The 8,590-nt window shown below is 44.7% G+C and overlaps 5 non-coding genes and 2 pseudogenes across 5 annotated transcripts; all 7 read right to left on the bottom strand.

The window, feature by feature from the left end:
* Positions 1 to 1,072: 1,072 nt before the first annotated feature.
* Positions 1,073 to 1,191, bottom strand: LOC125736830 (5S ribosomal RNA). Its single transcript, XR_007396098.1, has one exon. It is a non-coding gene; the product is annotated as a 5S ribosomal RNA (ribosomal RNA).
* A 1,079-nt stretch (positions 1,192 to 2,270) lies between these two features.
* LOC125735323 (5S ribosomal RNA) lies at positions 2,271 to 2,389 on the bottom strand. The gene has a single exon (XR_007394621.1). It is a non-coding gene; the product is annotated as a 5S ribosomal RNA (ribosomal RNA).
* A 1,078-nt stretch (positions 2,390 to 3,467) lies between these two features.
* Positions 3,468 to 3,586, bottom strand: LOC125731770 (5S ribosomal RNA; annotated as a pseudogene).
* Positions 3,587 to 4,662: 1,076 nt separating this feature from the next.
* LOC125734708 (5S ribosomal RNA) lies at positions 4,663 to 4,781 on the bottom strand. The gene has a single exon (XR_007394011.1). It is a non-coding gene; the product is annotated as a 5S ribosomal RNA (ribosomal RNA).
* A 1,082-nt stretch (positions 4,782 to 5,863) lies between these two features.
* LOC125731769 (5S ribosomal RNA) lies at positions 5,864 to 5,982 on the bottom strand (annotated as a pseudogene).
* Positions 5,983 to 7,067: 1,085 nt separating this feature from the next.
* Positions 7,068 to 7,186, bottom strand: LOC125736225 (5S ribosomal RNA). The gene has a single exon (XR_007395509.1). It is a non-coding gene; the product is annotated as a 5S ribosomal RNA (ribosomal RNA).
* A 1,084-nt stretch (positions 7,187 to 8,270) lies between these two features.
* Positions 8,271 to 8,389, bottom strand: LOC125734696 (5S ribosomal RNA). The gene has a single exon (XR_007393999.1). It is a non-coding gene; the product is annotated as a 5S ribosomal RNA (ribosomal RNA).
* Between the last annotated feature and the right edge of the window lie 201 nt (positions 8,390 to 8,590).

Raw genomic sequence — 8,590 nt, 5'->3', positions numbered from 1 at the left:
GATGCTACCAAAAACATCCCTTTTGCATTACACGCCTCTATACATGCCAGTTGGTCCCATTGGATCCTACTAATGTTCTTTTTTTTTTTTTTATCTGACTCACACTGCAGCCCCACCATCCAATCGGCAGCGCCGGACCCACACCAAACATTCACCAAACTACTCAGCCGGCAGCCTACCACAATTATTCCATTCTTTCCGCATCCGCACACTTCCTTCTTTTTAACTCCTTTTCACTACCGCACAGGTTAATCGCCGCACGTCCCCCGCCGGCAAACATTACTCCTTTGCCTACTGCATGCAGGCTTCTCTTAACGACCCTCTGTTATCAACTCCGCTAACAGCCACAAAATCTCCGCCGCACGAAGCCCACTGGTAGCTGCTGAATCACATGCTTCCCCAAAACGTCGCGCTGTCAGAACACTGGGAGCTACACACACCAACAAGTCCATACTGCAGGCTGCAGCTAGAACAATTTTCTACATTCGAACATCGACGGCCTCTTCTCTCTAAAAATTCACCAGACCGCTTCTACCACCAGCAAAGAAGTTTCCATCCCTAATTCCTCTGTGATTCCCACTAACCTAAACATTAAGCTGGCATTGAAGGGTGTGAATTACCCCGGCCAATCTGTTCTTTTAAATACAGCTTTTAGCAAGTTTTGAAAGGAGAAGAGCAGAACTTGCTATGCCAATAATATCGAGTCTTCTGTGGCGAAGTGGTTTTTGCATAGAAAACAAAGCGGTCAGTTGAAGAGGAATAATATCAGTACTTTGTTTAAAACTGTGTGTAAAAAGCTGTCTCTTTATCATTAACAATAAGTTGTAAAACGTGAATGGGGAGTGACAGTCTTCAAGTTTATGAGAAGATCGCGCCCTGGTGGAATAAAGGCACGAAGAGCTTACAGCACCTAGAATTACCAGGCAGTATTTAGAGTAAAACGGTTTCTAAAAGCTGGCTTTATGAAAGAGAGAAAAAAAATATATATATAAAATAGTAAAATGGAAGGGGAGTGCTAGATTTAAATTAATCGTGAAGTGGAGCGCCCCCTGTATAAAGTAAAAGTGAGAAAAGCTTACAGCACCTGGTATGCCCAGGAGGTCTCCCATCCAAGTACTAACCAGACCCTACCCTGCTTAGCTTCCAAGATCAGACAAGATCGGGCGTGTTCAGGGTGGTATGGCCGTAAGCGAGAGATGCTACCAAAAACAGCCCTTTTGCATTACACGCCTCTATACATGCCAGTTGGTCCCATTGGATCCTACTAATGTTCTTTTTTTTTTTTTTATCTGACTCACACTGCAGCCCCACCATCCAATCGGCAGCGCCGGACCCACACCAAACATTTACCAAACTACTCAGCCGGCAGCCTACCACAATTATTCCATTCTTTCCGCATCCGCACACTTCCTTCTTTTTAACTCCTTTTCACTACCGCACAGGTTAATCGCCGCACGTCCCCCGCCGGCAAACATTACTCCTTTGCCTACTGCATGCAGGCTTCTCTTAACGACCCTCTGTTATCAACTCCGCTAACAGCCACAAAATCTCCGCCGCACGAAGCCCACTGGTAGCTGCTGAATCACATGCTTCCCCAAAACGTCGCGCTGTCAGAACACTGGGAGCTACACACACCAACAAGTCCATACTGCAGGCTGCAGCCAGAACAATTTTCTACATTCAAACATCGACGGCCTCTTCTCTCTAAAAATTCACCAGACCGCTTCTACCACCAGCAAAGAAGTTTCCATCCCTAATTCCTCTGTGATTCCCACTAACCTAAACATTAAGCTGGCATTGAAGGGTGTGAATTACCCCGGCCAATCTGTTCTTTTAAATACAGCTTTTAGCAAGTTTTGAAAGGAGGAGAAGAGCAGACCTTGCTATGCCAATAATATCGAGTCTTCTGTGGCGAAGTGGTTTTTGCATAGAAAACAAAGCGGTCAGTTGAAGAGGAATAATATCAGTACTTTGTTTAAAACTGTGTGTAAAAAGCTGTCTCTTTATCATTAACAATAAGTTGTAAAACGTGAATGGGGAGTGGCAGTCTTCAAGTTTGTGAGAAGATCGCGCCCTGGTGGAATAAAGGCACGAAGAGCTTACAGCACCTAGAATTACCAGGCAGTATTTAGAGTAAAACGGTTTCTAAAAGCTGGCTTTATGAAAGAGAGAAAAAAAATATATATATAAAATAGTAAAATGGAAGGGGAGTGCTAGATTTAAATTAATCGTGAAGTGGAGCGCCCCCTGTATAAAGTAAAAGTGAGAAAAGCTTACAGCACCTGGTATGCCCAGGAGGTCTCCCATCCAAGTACTAACCAGACCCTACCCTGCTTAGCTTCCAAGATCAGACGAGATCGGGCGTGTTCAGGGTGGTATGGCCGTAAGCGAGAGATGCTACCAAAAACAGCCCTTTTGCATTACACGCCTCTATACATGCCAGTTGGTCCCATTGGATCCTACTAATGTTCTTTTTTTTTTTTTTATCTGACTCACACTGCAGCCCCACCATCCAATCGGCAGCGCCGGACCCACACCAAACATTTACCAAACTACTCAGCCGGCAGCCTACCACAATTATTCCATTCTTTCCGCATCCGCACACTTCCTTCTTTTTAACTCCTTTTCACTACCGCACAGGTTAATCGCCGCACGTCCCCCGCCGGCAAACATTACTCCTTTGCCTACTGCATGCAGGCTTCTCTTAACGACCCTCTGTTATCAACTCCGCTAACAGCCACAAAATCTCCGCCGCACGAAGCCCACTGGTAGCTGCTGAATCACATGCTTCCCCAAAACGTCGCGCTGTCAGAACACTGGGAGCTACACACACCAACAAGTCCATACTGCAGGCTGCAGCCAGAACAATTTTCTACATTCAAACATCGACGGCCTCTTCTCTCTAAAAATTCACCAGACCGCTTCTACCACCAGCAAAGAAGTTTCCATCCCTAATTCCTCTGTGATTCCCACTAACCTAAACATTAAGCTGGCATTGAAGGGTGTGAATTACCCCGGCCAATCTGTTCTTTTAAATACAGCTTTTAGCAAGTTTTGAAAGGAGGAGAAGAGCAGACCTTGCTATGCCAATAATATCGAGTCTTCTGTGGCGAAGTGGTTTTTGCATAGAAAACAAAGCGGTCAGTTGAAGAGGAATAATATCAGTACTTTGTTTAAAACTGTGTGTAAAAAGCTGTCTCTTTATCATTAACAATAAGTTGTAAAACGTGAATGGGGAGTGACAGTCTTCAAGTTTGTGAGAAGATCGCGCCCTGGTGGAATAAAGGCACGAACAGCTTACAGCACCTAGAATTACCAGGAAGTATTTAGAGTAAAACGGTTTCTAAAAGCTGGCTTTATGAAAGAGAGAAAAAAAAATATATTTAAAATAGTAAAATGGAAGGGGAGTGCTAGTTTTAAATTAATCGTGAAGTGGAGCGCCCCCTGTATAAAGTAAAAGTGAGAAAAGCTTACAGCACCTGGTATGCCCAGGAGGTCTCACATCCAAGTATTAACCAGACCCTACCCTGCTTGGCTTCTGAGATCAGACGAGATCGGGCGTGTTCAGGGTGGTATGGCCGTAAGCGAGAGATGCTAACAAAAACAGCCCTTTTGCATTACACGCCTCTATACATGCCAGTTGGTCCCATTGGATCCTACTAATGTTCTTTTTTTTTTTTTTATCTGACTCACACTGCAGCCCCACCATCCAATCGGCAGCGCCGGACCCACACCAAACATTCACCAAACTACTCAGCCGGCAGCCTACCACAATTATTCCATTCTTTCCGCATCCGCACACTTCCTTCTTTTTAACTCCTTTTCACTACCGCACAGGTTAATCGCCGCACGTCCCCCGCCGGCAAACATTACTCCTTTGCCTACTGCATGCAGGCTTCTCTTAACGACCCTCTGTTATCAACTCCGCTAACAGCCACAAAATCTCCGCCGCACGAAGCCCACTGGTAGCTGCTGAATCACATGCTTCCCCAAAACGTCGCGCTGTCAGAACACTGGGAGCTACACACACCAACAAGTCCATACTGCAGGCTGCAGCTAGAACAATTTTCTACATTCAAACATCGACGGCCTCTTCTCTCTAAAAATTCACCAGACCGCTTCTACCACCAGCAAAGAAGTTTCCATCCCTAATTCCTCTGTGATTCCCACTAACCTAAACATTAAGCTGGCATTGAAGGGTGTGAATTACCCCGGCCAATCTGTTCTTTTAAATACAGCTTTTAGCAAGTTTTGAAAGGAGAAGAGCAGAACTTGCTATGCCAATAATATCGAGTCTTCTGTGGCGAAGTGGTTTTTGCATAGAAAACAAAGCGGTCAGTTGAAGAGGAATAATATCAGTACTTTGTTTAAAACTGTGTGTAAAAAGCTGTCTCTTTATCATTAACAATAAGTTGTAAAACGTGAATGGGGAGTGACAGTCTTCAAGTTTGTGAGAAGATCGCGCCCTGGTGGAATAAAGGCACGAAGAGCTTACAGCACCTAGAATTACCAGGCAGTATTTAGAGTAAAACGGTTTCTAAAAGCTGGCTTTATGAAAGAGAGAAAAAAAATATATATATAAAATAGTAAAATGGAAGGGGAGTGCTAGATTTAAATTAATCGTGAAGTGGAGCGCCCCCTGTATAAAGTAAAAGTGAGAAAAACTTACAGCACCTGGTATGCCCAGGAGGTCTCCCATCCAAGTACTAACCAGACCCTACCCTGCTTAGCTTCCGAGATCAGACGAGATCGGGCGTGTTCAGGGTGGTATGGCCGTAAGCGAGAGATGCTACCAAAAACAGCCCTTTTGCATTACACGCCTCTATACATGCCAGTTGGTCCCATTGGATCCTACTAATGTTCTTTTTTTTTTTTTTATCTGACTCACACTGCAGCCCCACCATCCAATCGGCAGCGCCGGACCCACACCAAACATTTACCAAACTACTCAGCCGGCAGCCTACCACAATTATTCCATTCTTTCCGCATCCGCACACTTCCTTCTTTTTAACTCCTTTTCACTACCGCACAGGTTAATCGCCGCACGTCCCCCGCCGGCAAACATTACTCCTTTGCCTACTGCATGCAGGCTTCTCTTAACGACCCTCTGTTATCAACTCCGCTAACAGCCACAAAATCTCCGCCGCACGAAGCCCACTGGTAGCTGCTGAATCACATGCTTCCCCAAAACGTCGCGCTGTCAGAACACTGGGAGCTACACACACCAACAAGTCCATACTGCAGGCTGCAGCCAGAACAATTTTCTACATTCAAACATCGACGGCCTCTTCTCTCTAAAAATTCACCAGACCGCTTCTACCACCAGCAAAGAAGTTTCCATCCCTAATTCCTCTGTGATTCCCACTAACCTAAACATTAAGCTGGCATTGAAGGGTGTGAATTACCCCGGCCAATCTGTTCTTTTAAATACAGCTTTTAGCAAGTTTTGAAAGGAGGAGAAGAGCAGACCTTGCTATGCCAATAATATCGAGTCTTCTGTGGCGAAGTGGTTTTTGCATAGAAAACAAAGCGGTCAGTTGAAGAGGAATAATATCAGTACTTTGTTTAAAACTGTGTGTAAAAAGCTGTCTCTTTATCATTAACAATAAGTTGTAAAACGTGAATGGGGAGTGACAGTCTTCAAGTTTGTGAGAAGATCGCGCCCTGGTGGAATAAAGGCACGAACAGCTTACAGCACCTAGAATTACCAGGAAGTATTTAGAGTAAAACGGTTTCTATAAGCTGCCTTTATGAATGAGAGAAAAAAAAAAAAATATATATAAAATAGTAAAATGGAAGGGGAGTGATAGATTTAAATTAATCGTGAAGTGGAGCGCCCCCTGTATAAAGTAAAAGTGAGAAAAGCTTACAGCACCTGGTATGCCCAGGAGGTCTCACATCCAAGTATTAACCAGACCCTACCCTGCTTGGCTTCTGAGATCAGACGAGATCGGGCGTGTTCAGGGTGGTATGGCCGTAAGCGAGAGATGCTACCAAAAACAGCCCTTTTGCATTACACGCCTCTATACATGCCAGTTGGTCCCATTGGATCCTACTAATGTTCTTTTTTTTTTTTTTATCTGACTCACACTGCAGCCCCACCATCCAATCGGCAGCGCCGGACCCACACCAAACATTCACCAAACTACTCAGCCGGCAGCCTACCACAATTATTCCATTCTTTCCGCATCCGCACACTTCCTTCTTTTTAACTCCTTTTCACTACCGCACAGGTTTATCGCCGCATGTCCCCCGCCGGCAAACATTACTCCTTTGCCTACTGCATGCAGGCTTCTCTTAACGACCCTCTGTTATCAACTCCGCTAACAGCCACAAAATCTCCGCCGCACGAAGCCCACTGGTAGCTGCTGAATCACATGCTTCCCCAAAACGTCGCGCTGTCAGAACACTGGGAGCTACACACACCAACAAGTCCATACTGCAGGCTGCAGCCAGAACAATTTTCTACATTCAAACATCGACGGCCTCTTCTCTCTAAAAATTCACCAGACCGCTTCTACCACCAGCAAAGAAGTTTCCATCCCTAATTCCTCTGTGATTCCCACTAACCTAAACATTAAGCTGGCATTGAAGGGTGTGAATTACCCCGGCCAATCTGTTCTTTTAAATACAGCTTTTAGCAAGTTTTGAAAGGAGAAGAGCAGAACTTGCTATGCCAATAATATCGAGTCTTCTGTGGCGAAGTGGTTTTTGCATAGAAAACAAAGCGGTCAGTTGAAGAGGAATAATATCAGTACTTTGTTTAAAACTGTGTGTAAAAAGCTGTCTCTTTATCATTAACAATAAGTTGTAAAACGTGAATGGGGAGTGACAGTCTTCAAGTTTGTGAGAAGATCGCGCCCTGGTGGAATAAAGGCACGAACAGCTTACAGCACCTAGAATTACCAGGAAGTATTTAGAGTAAAACGGTTTCTAAAAGCTGCCTTTATGAATGAGAGAAAAAAAAAAATATATATATATATATAAAATAGTAAAATGGAAGGGGAGTGATAGATTTAAATTAATCGTGAAGTGGAGCGCCCCCTGTATGAAGTAAAAGTGAGAAAGGCTTACAGCACCTGGTATTCCCAGGAGGTCTCCCATCCAAGTACTAACCAGACCCTACGCTGCTTGGCTTCCGAGATCAGACGAGATCGGGCGTGTTTAGGGTGGTATGGCCGTAAGCGAGAGATGCTACCAAAAACAGCCCTTTTGCATTACACGCGTCTATACATGCCAGTTAGTCCCATTGGATCCTACTCCTGGTTTTTTTTTTTTTTTTATCTGACTCACACTGCAGCCCCACCATCCAATCGGCAGCGCCGGACCCACACCAAACATTCACCAAACTACTCAGCCGGCAGCCTACCACAATTATTCCATTCTTTCCGCATCCGCACACTTCCTTCTTTTTAACTCCTTTTCACTACCGCACAGGTTTATCGCCGCATGTCCCCCGCCGGCAAACATTACTCCTTTGCCTACTGCATGCAGGCTTCTCTTAACGACCCTCTGTTATCAACTCCGCTAACAGCCACAAAATCTCCGCCGCACGAAGCCCACTGGTAGCTGCTGAATCACATGCTTCCCCAAAACGTCGCGCTGTCAGAACACTGGGAGCTACACACACCAACAAGTCCATACTGCAGGCTGCAGCCAGAACAATTTTCTACATTCAAACATCGACGGCCTCTTCTCTCTAAAAATTCACCAGACCGCTTCTACCACCAGCAAAGAAGTTTCCATCCCTAATTCCTCTGTGATTCCCACTAACCTAAACATTAAGCTGGCATTGAATGGTGTGAATTACCCCGGCCAATCTGTTCTTTTAAATACAGCTTTTAGCAAGTTTTGAAAGGAGAAGAGCAGAACTTGCTATGCCAATAATATCGAGTCTTCTGTGGCGAAGTGGTTTTTGCATAGAAAACAAAGCGGTCAGTTGAAGAGGAATAATATCAGTACTTTGTTTAAAACTGTGTGTAAAAAGCTGTCTCTTTATCATTAACAATAAGTTGTAAAACGTGAATGGGGAGTGACAGTCTTCAAGTTTGTGAGAAGATCGCGCCCTGGTGGAATAAAGGCACGAACAGCTTACAGCACCTAGAATTACCAGGAAGTATTTAGAGTAAAACGGTTTCTAAAAGCTGCCTTTATGAATGAGAGAAAAAAAAAAAAAATATATATATATAAAATAGTAAAATGGAAGGGGAGTGATAGATTTAAATTAATCGTGAAGTGGAGCGCCCCCTGTATGAAGTAAAAGTGAGAAAGGCTTACAGCACCTGGTATTCCCAGGAGGTCTCCCATCCAAGTACTAACCAGACCCTACGCTGCTTGGCTTCCGAGATCAGACGAGATCGGGCGTGTTCAGGGTGGTATGGCCGTAAGCAAGAGATGCTACCAAAAACAGCCCTTTTGCATTACACGCGTCTATACATGCCAGTTAGTCCCATTGGATCCTACTCCTGGTTTTTTTTTTTTTTTTTATCTGACTCACACTGCAGCCCCACCATCCAATCGGCAGCGCCGGACCCACACCAAACATTCACCAAACTACTCAGCCGGCAGCCTACCACAATTATTCCATTCT

Source organism: Brienomyrus brachyistius, chromosome 2 (assembly GCF_023856365.1).
Source record: "Brienomyrus brachyistius isolate T26 chromosome 2, BBRACH_0.4, whole genome shotgun sequence".
In the NCBI taxonomy this organism is placed as follows: Eukaryota; Metazoa; Chordata; class Actinopteri; order Osteoglossiformes; family Mormyridae; genus Brienomyrus; species Brienomyrus brachyistius.
This window is presented reverse-complemented; position numbering and strand designations above follow the sequence as displayed.